We start from the raw sequence: 13,224 nt of genomic DNA on the forward strand, positions 1-13,224 counted from the left end.
GACACTGGCACCAGTATGAATAGAGCCTGACACTGGCACATTTGTATATGGACTGACTCTGGCACCAGTGTGAAGAGAGACTGGCACAGCCAGCGGTGTGTACAAAGACTGACTCTGGCTCCTGTCTGAAGAGAGACTGACACTGGCACAATTGCGGAGAGAGACTAACGCTGGCACGAGTATGAAGACAGCCTGACAGAGGAAAAGTATGTAGAGTGACTGACACTGGCACAGTTTTTAGAGAGACTGACACTGGAACCAGTATGAAGAGAGCCTGACACTGGCACAGTGTGTATAGGGACTGACTCTGCCTCCAGTGTGAAGTGAGACTGACACAGCCAGTGGTGTGTACAAAGACTGACTCTGGCTCCTGTGTGAAGAGAGACTGACACTGGCACCAGTATGAAGACAGCCTGACACAGGAAAAGTATGTAGAGAGACTGACACTGGCACCAGTGTATAGAGACTGACACTGGCACCAGTGTGTAGAGAGACCGGCACAGGCACCAGTGTATAGAGACTGACACTGGCACCAGTGTATAGAGACTGACACTGGCACCAGTGTGTAGAGAGACCGGCACAGGCACCAGTGTATAGAGACTGACACTGGCACCAGTGTATAGAGAGACCGGCACAGGCACCAGTGTATAGAGACTGACACTGGCACCAGTGTGGAGAGAGACTGGCACTGACACCATTCGTAAGAATGGCTCCAGGATGAGGAACTTCAGTTCCGTGGATAGATTGGGGAAGCTATGGGTGCTCTTCTTGCAGAAGAGAAGGTTAAGAGGAGATTTTATAGAGGTGTTCAAAATCATGAGGGGACTGGACAATGTATGTAGGGAGAGACTGTTCCCATTGGTGGAAGGACCAAGAAGCAGAGCACACCAATTTAAGGCGATTGGCAAAAGAAGCAATGACGACAGGAGGAAAAGCTTTAGAGCACAGTTAGTGTTTGGGGGCTGGAATGCACTGCCTGAGGGTACAGTGGAAGTAGATTCAATAGAGGCCTTCAAAAGGGAATTGGATAACTTTTTGAAGAGAAACGAATTGCAGGGCTACAAGGAAAAGGTGGGGAAGTGGGACTAGGTGAATTGCTCTCACACAGAACCAGCATGAACATGACTGGCTGAATGGCCTTTTTCTGTGCTGTACCCATTCTATGATTCACTCTACCTCTCTCCATCGCTCAAGGCACTCCTTAAACCCTACTCCTTTGATTAAACTTTTGATCAATTGTCCCAATATCTCCTTATATGACACACTGTCAGACTGTGCCTGATAACGCGCCTGTGAAATGCCTTGGGGCATTTTGCTGTGTCAAAGGCTAGATAATATAAGCTTTTGTGTTGTTGCTTTCACACTTACCTGACATTACATCTATTTTGGGTACTTTGTGCTGACAAAGGTGAGGGATGTTAGTACAGACAAACCATAGGACTAGTGTTTTGATCCAGCATTCAGAGTTCAGACTTTTAAAATTTATCCTTTGGATGCTGGCAAATTCATCATTTATTGCCCTTTGCTGATACAACTGCATGTCATACTAGAGCAGAAACTGAACTGGACCAGCCATATAAATAATGTGGGTACAAGAGCAGGTCAGAGGCTAGGAATCCTGCAGCAAATAACTCACCTTCTGACTCCCCAAAGGCACAAATCAGGAGTGTGATGGAATACTCTCCACTTGCCTGGATGAGTGCAGCTCCAACAACACTCAAGAAGCTCAACACCATCCAGGACAAAGCAGCCCTCTTGATTGGCATCCCATCCACAAACATTCACTCCCTCCATCACCAACACATAATGGCAGCAGTGTATACCATCTAAAATATGCACTGCAACAAGTCACCAAGGCTCCTTAGGCAGCGCCTTCCAAACCCACGACTGCTACCTTCTGGTAGGACAAGAGCAGCAGATGCTACCACTTGGAAGTTCCCTTCCAAGTCACTCACCATCCTGACTTGGAAATATATTGCCGTTTCTTCACTGTCAATGGGTCAAAATCCTTGAAATCCCTTCCTAACAGCACTGTGGGTGCACCTACACCACAGGGACTGCAGTGATTCAAGAAGGCAACTGTCCACCACCCTCTCAAGGGCAGTTTGGGATGGGCAATAAATGCTGGCCTAGCCAGTGATGCCAACACCCTATGAATGAACAGAAACAAATCTCTTCAGAGGGCATTTAAAAGTCAACCACGCTGGAGTGCGACTGGAGTCACATATAGGCCTTCCCTTATGGATATTAGTGAAACAGTTGAGGCTTTATGACAATCCAATATCTTTCCATTCACTGTTATTAATATCTGCTTTGGAACATTTCTCATTTATAAATTGTCAATTTTCCATAGTGGTACCTGACCTCACAAACTACAGGAGTATTAGTTTATGTCTCTGGATCAGAAACATAACCACAATACAAGCATAAAAAGACTTGCACTTAGAAAGCACCTTTCAATGCCACCAGCCACCCCAAAGTGCCACGGAAGTATTATGTTTTGCACTGACAACCAATTTAAGATTTCAGGCTCGCAGTGTGGCTCACCTATGCATGCTAGAAGCTACACATATTCACACACAGAACCCTGTCCTTTGCAGGCAGAAGGAGCATATCCAGGCATTGCACCTTTTTCAACTAAACAAAAACTTGGGGAACAGCCATTCCCTGATTTATTCCCCAGGGCAATGCCCTGACCAATCAGAGTCGACCTGCCTAGTTTGACTTTAAACAGAAGCTTGGCAGTTGACTGTTCCCTAGTGCATTCTCCATGGCAATGCTTCTGCCATTCAGGGTCCACTTGCCAACCAATGGCACTCTCTTCTAAACAACAAATTGTTGTTTCCTTTACAATTGGCATTCTTGCAAATCTTCCCTGCAAGATGAAAAGCTTTGACAGCATGTCTCTGTTTTCAACCGTATTATTTTTTGAAGGGAAGTCACTGTTGTAATGTGGGAAACACAGCAGCGAAATTGCACACAGCCAGTTCCCATGAACAGTAGGATGATAATGACCGGATAATATGTTTTTGTGATGTTGATCGAGGGATAAACATTGGCCAGGCATCAGGAAAAGCTTCGCTGCCCTTCTTTGAAATAGTGCCGTGGGATTTCTGCACTGCCTAAGGGAGCAGAAGGCATTTGGTTTAATGTCTCAGCTAAAAGATGGCACCTCTGACAGCACAGTAATCCTTACATATTGCATGGGACTGTCAGCCTAGATATCTGTGCTCAAATCCTGGTTTGAGGCTTAAATCCACAATCTTCTGACTCAGACGCGAGAGTGCAACTGAGCCACGCCAGCATGGTTAGCTCTTACTACTATCCATCTATAGGATGTGAGCATCATTGTCCAACTCCTACTCCTACTCTCCCTGCCCCCCCAACCCACCTACAATCTCCCTTCCCCCCCACCCCCAAGTCACTGTTACGAGGCATTGAATCTCCTACAGTGTTCTTAGTTCTGTGGAAGGACGTTGTGGATACATGCAGGCGCTCATCTTTTTCCTGAAAAACAACAACATTGGCAAAGTGGGACAGCAGTTTGCCAGGACAGCTGGTAACTGGGCTGTGATATTCACGGTAGCTCAGTTGTAAGGACCGTGGAGTGTTTCCAAAGAAAGTCTGATCCAAGAGAGAAGGCTGAAGGGCATTGACACTCGCACTCGTTTGAACAGGAAGAGGGTAGATTAAGATTCTCTCCCTCTGAGCACACTGGAGAAAGACTTGAAAAGATGAAATACCTTTCAACTCCAACAAAGAATTTCACAGCTGTATCATTCACTGCTGCATCGAGGACAGAAACATTATTCAGCCTCTGAGATTTGAAGGAATCTGGATGATGAGAAGAGGAATGATGAACTTCCTGTAGGCGTTGCAGGAAATGAAGAAGTTATGATTTCCCGATAACAATTCGGAAAGAACTTTCACTTCCTATAGGTAGTGATAATATTGCCACACTTTCCTCAGTGCAAGCCTGCTCCACCATAGGCAATTGAAAGACTATGTCAGGGTAAGATGATGAGACATCACCATTTTCAGCAATGGAATGAATCTCCAGAACAAAATCAAGATGGAGTTCTTGTACAGGATCTTGAAGATGTAGAAGCTCTGAAGATTTGGCCCTGGTTTCTGCACTGAAGAACTGTTTTAGTGGAAAGAAGACTTACGGACAGGAGAGAGAGGAAGTGAACTACTTAATTCTCTCACCATCTGTCCATAAGCAGACGTGTTTTTGAGTTATTTTTAAAGTGTGCTGTGGCGTGTTTCCCCTATCCCTCAGTTTGTGAGGTCTAATTTAATATGCAGTTTTGGATTTACTTTCAAATCTTATTGACCTAACAAGATTTTCTGATGAGATTGAATTGTGGGTGTCAACTTACTTTGACCCAAGCTAATAGGCTCAACCAACACTCTGGCAATGTGATCCTCTATGGAATCAAGCATTTTGTTCTCCTTGGACACCTCTTCATGGTCAACCAGCGATGTACAATGCATCTCATTCGTGGGTTCAGTGGGACAAAGATACGAATGCTGCTCTTCCACAGAAAACACTGCGGACTCCTCAAAAAAATAGAACAAAGACTCCATGTGCTTTGGCAGAAGATTTGAATAGCATTCCAACATCTGGGACTTTGTCTTCCAATGGATCATGGTGCAACAACAGCTTCTTTCTCACTACCTTCTTCAGGAAAGGGCCAACCTAGGTCCAGAAGGTCCCCTTGTGGATGATCACTGTCTGCTGCAGTGTCTTCTGTATCTGCATCCTCCAGCCTTTCTTCAAAAAGAACTGAGATCCATAGTCTCAATCTCCACCCGGGGTCTTGTGGATGGTATCCCTGTGTTGCAGAGTGAACCACCGCTCAAGGTATAAACCTCACCAGCTGCCTTTGGATGAAAATCCATTGGTTCTACACATGACTTTGGAAATTCCTCCATGAAAGGCATCCAGTTTCTGCTTTTTCCAGAATGCCCAGTTGAATACAGACACCTCCACTCATTAAAGATATGTTTTGATTGTAGACAACATAGATAATCTCAACAATCTGTCACCCTTGTATCCAAGGGTGATGGTTATCTGACCTTTTACTGGAAGATTTGTGCCACCTGAACCTTGCAATTTAATGTTGGATGGCAGGATTGGCACTGTTTTGAGCCATTTCAGATGATCGGCTAGTGTTGTGATGCCAGCTCCGGTGTCAATTTTAAAGTCAGCTTTAAAGCCTTTAATTGCCACTGTGTCTGACCAAAAGTCTTGACCATGACCATTTACTTCGCCTAGGAACTCTGGAATTTCATGTCTGTTGTAATTTCCAATGTCTTGAATAGGTTGCATTTCATAGATGTTTTCTTGTCTGCTCCCTCTATTGAAATTGTTAGACTTACAGAACCTCTTGAAGTGTCCTGTCTTTCCTCATTGGAAACACTCTGTTCCCCACTGTTGGTCAATCTTGCCTTCTGTACTGCTTCTTTGTACCACAACGTAAGAACCTCAAGGTGGCTGGTGTAGGGTTTCCTGCCTTTTTGCCCATTTTGGTGGCCTTTTGAGGGGGTGGGGCTGCCGCTCTTGGGCCTACCCAGCTAGCTGAGTCATCCAAACCCTTGGTGTCTTGTTGGATTATAGCCCGATTTGGCTCTCTGAGTTTGGCCTGCTGAGCGTGTTGACCCGCTTGATCGATTAGAAGGTTGCACTTTGGTCTCAAATACACATCGAATATGAGTTTCATGCGGAGGTCTTATTTACCCTCTGTTTCAAGAGGACATTGTCGGCAGCTAGTCCCACTGAGGAATAAACTAACCTGGTGCTCCTGCTCTTTGGCAAACCTGATGCTGCTCGATACCTTAGGAAGATTTTTTTCCCCCACAAATCCAAACTCCCAACATTGGCCTCTCTGTGGACCCTTGAGGTTTTCAAATGGCTGCAGAAGATGCAGTGTCTGCTCAACTGGTGCAGGCATTGCTCCCGATTTTGTGTGCCCCCCCCCCCAATGAAAGTAAGTTTTCAGATTCTTGTTACCATCAAGCCTTCTTCCAATTTTTTACCATGGGTATTGTTTCAATGGCACCAAATCATTGCTAGATTGGTGCCGCCACTGCTGCTACCATGATTTGTGGTCTGATCTCATGGCCTTATCTATACAGGGAAGGTTTCCCTCTTAACACGAGTAACTCTGGTCTGACTCAAGTATATTGCTTCAAAACTATTTAAATAACACCATATACTAGATAGGCTACAAGATAGGTCTCTTGAGAATAGACTGTTCCATCTGCTCTACAGTCTCTGGTGCATAACTGCTGATGTCACTGTTACATCATGATACACATCACTAACTGTTTACCATAACTATTAACCCATTATACTACAATGAGCTGCTGTGGTGCATCGTGTAGATGGTACACACTGCTGCCGCTGTGAGTCAATGGTGGAGGCTGTCAATGTTTAAGATGGTGGATGGGATGCCGATCAAATGGGCTGCTTTGCCCTGTATAGTGTCAAGTTTCTTGACTGTTGCTGGAGCTGCAGTCATCCGGGTCAATGCAGAATATTCCATCAGACTCCTGACTTGGGCATTGTAGATGATGGACAGGCTTTGGGGAGCCAGGAGGTGAGTTACTCTCCACAGAATTCCCAATCTCTGACCTGCTCTTGTAGCCTCAGTATTTATATGGCTAGGTTAAGTTTCTGGTCAATGGTAAACCACCTGGATATTGACATTGGGGGATTTAGCAATGGCAATGCCATTGAACATCAAGGGGAGATGGTTAGATTCACTTTTATTTGAGATGGTCATTGCCTGCTCCCCAGCCTCAATATCATTTCAGGGAGAAAATCTGGATTTCCACAAACTTCTGTGAAGAAATGCTTCCTGACATTACCTTTGAGTGGTCTAGCCCTCATTTTGCCTGGCACTTGTGTGTCGCAAATGTTACTTGCCACTTATCGCCCAAGCCTGAATGTTGTCCAGGTCTTGTTGCATACTGGCATGGACTGCTTCAGTATCTGAGGAGCTGTGAATGGTGCTGAACATTGTGCAATCATCAGTGAACATCCCCACTTCTGACCTTATGATGGAGGGAAGGTCATTGATGAAACATCTGAAATGGTTGGGGCTAGGGCACTAACACGTAGTACTCCCACTACTCTACCTGAACAATGCTCTCAAACCCAACTTTACCCAAACACTTCCATTGGCACCAATGTGATAAATTCCATTCCTTCTCCTTCCTGTGATTGTTTTGAGAGAAGGGGTGCCAACATTCCATATTGCCCAGGAATCCCCAGAACAAAAAGACTAATGTAGGAGTTGAGAAGAATGAGAGGTGATCTGACTGAAACATAAAAGGTTGTTAAGGGGCTCGACGGGGTAGACATTGAGAGATTGTTTCTGCTGGTCAGGGAATCTAAAACATATCTCAGGGTAAGAGGCCGATCATTTAAGGCTGAGATGTGGAGAAATGTCTTTATTGAGAGGGTTGTGAATCTTTCAAATTCTCTCTTCAGAGGGTTGTGGATGCTCCATCGTTGAACACATTTATGGCTGGGATTGACAGATTTTTGGCCTCTCAGAGCACCAAGGGATTATGGGCAATAAAGCGAAGTTACAGCCCAAGATCAGCCTTGATTAGATTGAATGATGGAGCAGGCTTGATGGGCCATGTGGTTTACTCCTGCTCCTATTTCTTGTGTTCCAGTACTTGGCTGCCAGATGCTCAGGGGAAAAATCAAAGGGAATTTTAAAAAGTGTCTCACAAAAATATTTCTTTGAACACTTTCATTATTAGTAATAAAAATATCTGAGCTGGGAAATGTAGAGTCTAATTGCATTCTGATTGGCTTGTGGGACGGCAAGACACAATGTGTATGGACATATCAGGCAGCCAACGAGGGAAAGTGTTGGGAGAAGGTGTTTGGAGACAGGAGGCCATATTGATAACGCCTCCAGGAACCTGTCCAACCAATGTTGGCAACAGTGTGTGAAAGAGGTTGCCAACTTAGTCCCAGTTAGTGGCCAGAAGAGATTTCTTTTTTCTTCATTCATGGGATGTGGGCTTCACTGGCTGGGCCAACATTTATTGCCTATCCCTAGTTGCCCTTGAGAAGGTGGTGGTGAGCTGCCTTCTTGAACCGCTGCAGTCCATATGGTGTAGGTACACCCACATGTTAGGAAGGGAGTTCCAGGATTCTCACCCAGCGACATTGAAGGAATGGTGATATATTTCCAAGTCAGGATGGTGAGTGACTTGGAGAGGAACTTCCAGGTGGTGGTGTTCCATCTACCTGCTGCTCTTGCCTTTCTAGCTGACAGTGGTTGTGGGTTTGGAAGGTGCTGTCGAAGGAGCCTTGGTGAATTCCTGCAGTGCACCTTGTAGATGGTACAGATTGCTACTACTGTGAGTCGGTGGTGGAGGAAGTGAATGGCACCACTTCCACAAACAACCAAGTGGGCTGCTTTGTCCTGGATGGTATTGAGCTTTTTGAGTGCTGTGGGAGCTGCATTCATCCAAGCAAGTGGAGAGTATTCCAACACACTCCTGACTTGTGCCTTGTAGATGGTGAACAGGCTTTGGGGAGTCAGGAGGCGAGTTACTCATCGCACGGCTCCTAGCCTCTGACCTGCTCTTGTAGCCACAGCATTTATATGGTGAGTCCAGTTCAGTTCCTGGTCAATGGTAACTCCCAGGATGTTGATAGTGGGGGATTCAGTGATGATAATGCTATTTAACATTAAGGGGCGATGGTTGAATTCCCTCTTGTTGGAGATGATCATTGCCTGACACATGTGTGGTGCGAATGTAACTTGCCATTCGCCAGCCCAAGCCTGGATATCGTCCAGGTCTTGCTGCATTTGGACATGGATTGCTTCAGTATCTGAGGAGTTGCAAATGATGCTGAACATTGTGCAATTATCAGCGAATCTTCTGACCTTATGATGGAAGGAAGGTAATTGATGAAACAGCTGAAGATGGTTGGGCCGAGGACACTACCCTGAGGAACTCCCGCAGTGATGTCCTGGAGCTGAGATGACTGACCTCCAACAAACACAACCATCTTCCATTGTGCTAGGTATGATTCCAACCAGCAGAGAGTTTTCCCCCTAATTCCCATTGACTCCAGTTTTGCTAGGGCTCTTTGATGCCACACTCTGTCAAATGCTGCCTTGATGTCAAGGGCAGTCACTCTCACCTCACCTCGGGAGTTCAGCTCTTTTGAACCAAGGCTGTAATGAGGTCAGGAGCTGAGTGGCCCTGGCGGAACCCAAACTGGGCATCAGTCAGCAGGTTATTGCTAAACAAGTGCCCGCTTGATAGCACTGTTGATGACCCCTTCCATTACTTTACTGATGATTGAGAGTAGGCTGATAGAGCAGTAATTGGCTGGTTTGGATTTGCCCTGCTTTTTGTTTACAGGACATACCTGGGCAATTTTCCACATAGCCAGGTAGATGCCAATGTTGTAGCTGTACTGGAACAGGTTGGCTAGTGGTGTGGCAAGTTCTGGAGCACAAGTCTTCAGTACTGTTACCGGAATATTGTCAGGGCCCATAACCTTTGCAGTATCCAGTGCCTTCAGTCATTTCGTGATATCACGTGGAGTGAATCAAATTGGCTGAAGACTGGCACCTGTGATGCTGGGGACCTCTGGAGGATGCCAAGGTGGATTATCTACTTGGCACCTCTGGCTGAAGATTGTAGCCTTATCTCTCGCACTGATGTGCTGGGTTCCTCCATCATTGAGGATGGGGATATTTGTGAAGCCTCCTCCTCCAGTGAGTTGTTTAGTTGTCCACCACCATTCACGATTGGATGTGACAGGGCTGCAGAGCTTAAATCTGATCCGTTGGTTGTGGGATCACTTAGTCTATCATTTGCTGCTTATGCTGTTTGGCACGCAAGTAGTCCTGTGTCATAGCTTCACCAGGCTGACACCTCATTTTTAGGTATGCCTGGTGCTGCTCCTGGCATGTCCTCCTACACTGTTTATTGAATCAGGGCTGATCCCCTGGTTTGATGGTAATGGTAGAGTGGGGGATATGCCAGGCCAAGAGGTTACAGATTGTGTTTGAGTACAATTCTGCTGCTGCTGATGGCCCACAGCGCCTCATGGATGCTCTTGAGTTGCTAGATCTATTCAAAATCTATCCCATTTAGCACCATGGAAGTGCCACACAATATATGGAGGGTATCCTCAATGTAAAGGTGGGACTTCATCTCCACAATGACTGTGTGGTGATCACTCCCACTGATACTGTCATGGACAGATGCATCTGTGGCAGGCAGGTTGGTGAGGAACAGTCAAGTATGTTTTTTCCTTTTGTTGGTTCGCTCACCACTTGCTGCAGACCCAGTCTAGCAGCTATGTCCTTTAGGATCCAACCAACTCAGTCAGTAGTGGTGCTACCGAGCCACTCTTGGTGATGGATATTGAAGTCCCCCACCCAGAATACATTCTGTGCCCTTACCACCCTCAGTGCTTCCTCCAAGTGATGTTCAACATGGAGGAGCACTGATTCATCAGCTGAGGGAGGTTGGTACGTAGTAATCAGCAGGAGGTTTCTTTGCCTATGTTTGACCTGATGCCATGAGACTTCATGGGGGCTGTAGTCGATGTTGAGGACTCCCAGGGCAGCTCCCTCTCGACTGAATACCACTGTGCTGCCACCTCTGCTGGGTCTGTCCTGGCGTTGGGACAGGACATACCCAGGGATGGTGATGGTGGTCTCTGGGACACTATCTGTAAGTTATGATTCCATGAGGATGAGTATGTCAGGCTGTTGTTTGACTAGTCTGTGAGACAGCTCTCCCAATTTTGGCACTCGTCCTGTCGTTAGTAAGGAGGACTTTGCAGGGTCGACAGGGCTGAGATTGCTGTTGTTTCCGGTGCCTAGGTCGATTCTGCGTGTTCTGTCGGGTTTCATTCCTTTTTTGTGACTTTGTAGCAGCTTCTTACAACTGAGTGGCTTGGTAGGCAACTTCAGAGGACATTTAAGAGTCAACCACATTGCTGTGGGTCTGGAGTCACACGTAGATGATCAGGTAAGGACGACAGATTTCCTTCCCTAAAGGGCATCAGTGAAGCAGATGGGTTTTTTTACAACAATCAGCAATGGTTCCATGGTCATCATTAATTAATTCCAGTTTTTTATTGAATTCAAATTCCACCATCTTTCCATTAGCAGGATTCAAACCCGGGTCCCCGGAGTATTACGCTCTGGATTACTAGTCCAGTGACAATACCACTATGCCATTGCTTCCCCCTGAACTTTGGGCTGCTGCTCACTGGAACTTCGTTGTTCGTGATGTAATATTTTGGAGATTTCTGCCAATGCTCTGCTTTAAAATAAATGCTTACTTACCTTTTTTGCCAGCTGTTTCCACCTTGCTTCGCTATGGTTTGTCTGCTTTACACCTGGGAAAACTGATTGATTCCCAACGGACCACAGTATCAAAGTCACAAAAATGTAGGCATTAGACCCATGAATTACATAGACAATAGGCCTGATACCAGCTTACGGTGGGCAACTACAGGAAGCCCCATTCAGCATGACATGTGGCATATAGGCCTAGCGTGAAATGAGTGCCCAAGCAGCACAGGTTATGTTGGTATATTGGACCATTCTGCACCTGAAAAGGCAGGCACTGCACTCTCCAATTCCTAGGCCCTGTCTCCTGATGTCAAGTGTTAGGTTCAGCTCTGATCATGTTTTAAGGTCTGATGTGATTCACTGTCTAGACTAACCATAAAGACGTGGAAGCAGAAGCAAGCCATTCGGCCCATCGAGTCTGCGCCGCCATTCAATAAGGTCATGGCTGATCTGATAATCCTCAATTCCACTTTCCTGCCTCATCCCCATAACCCTTGATTCTCTTACTGATTAAAAATCTGCCTATCTCAGCCTTGAATATACTTCACGACCCAGCCTCTACAGCCCTCTGTGGTAAAGAGTCCCACAGATTAACTACCCTCTGAGAGAAGAAATTCCTCCTCATCCATCCCTGTCTCAAGTGGACGATCCCTTACTCTGAGATTATGCCCTGGATCCTAGATTCTCCCACAAGGGGAAACAACCTCTCAGCATCTACCCTGTCAAGCCCCCTAAGAATCTTATGGGCAGGATGTTTCAGTCGGCATGCAGGGGACGGCCCGACACGCCAATGCGTAAAATGATGCGCGATGATGCCGGGCGTGCGTCCCAATGTCATTGCGCAGTCCCGTGATATTTCGTTCAACGGACGCGCGCTGGAGTCAGCTGCGCGCCCACTGATATGTAAACGGCCTATTAAGGCCATTAAGAAAGTAACTGATGGAATTGTTAACGCTGCCCGTCCAACCTAAAGGTTGGCGGGCAGGTGAAAAGGCCAAGTGGCCTTCGCGTTTTTTAGAAAACCTCATCCACAAGCGAGATGAGGTTTCCTAAAGCTTTTACTAAATAAATAAAAATTTTCCGGAAATATAAATACACGTCCCACCTCATGTGACAAAAGTCACATGTGGGGACATGGTTAAATAGCTTTTTTAATCCTTTATTTAATTATTTTAATATCGATTCAATCTCCCTGAGGCAGCCTATTACGCAGGGCCTTATTTGCCCGCCCACGTAAAATGGCGGCGCGGAGCTGATTGCGGACGGCGCTTGGATCTACTACCGCCCCCACCCGCTCCTGCCGAGCCCACCCGCCGCCTGAAAAATTCAGGCCTATATGTTTCAATAAGTTCGCCTCTCATTCTTCTAAACTCCAATGAGTTACAAGCCCAATCTACTCAATCTCTCCTCATGAGAAAATCCCTCCACACCCGGAATCAACCTAGTGAACCTTCTCTGGACTGCCTCCAATGCCAGTATATCTTTCCTTAGATAAGGGGACCAAAACTGTTCACATTGTTCTAGATGTGGTCTAACTAGTGTCTTGTATAGTTTTTAAATGATCATTTGGATACAATACTTAAGGATTGTTGGCATACTTAGGTATTAATCCAGGGGAATTGACAAAGAGAAGATGGGTACCTTGAGGCTGGCTGTAATAGTGGAATTGCTAATACATCTCCTCAGGCATGACAGGAGTTTTCATCATTTTCAAAAGTTTCATGTTTACGTTCTTCTCTTCTTCAATTCCTTTTTGCTTATGGATAAGGACAGTTTTCCCTCTGATATAGGAAATTAAGTAGTGGCTGTAGTGTGGTTAACAGATTTGATGGGGTAGACGGAGAGGAACTATTTCCTTTGA

The sequence above is a fragment of the Cetorhinus maximus genome, chromosome 7 (assembly GCF_964194155.1).
Source record: "Cetorhinus maximus chromosome 7, sCetMax3.hap1.1, whole genome shotgun sequence".
Lineage (NCBI taxonomy): Eukaryota > Metazoa > Chordata > Chondrichthyes > Lamniformes > Cetorhinidae > Cetorhinus > Cetorhinus maximus.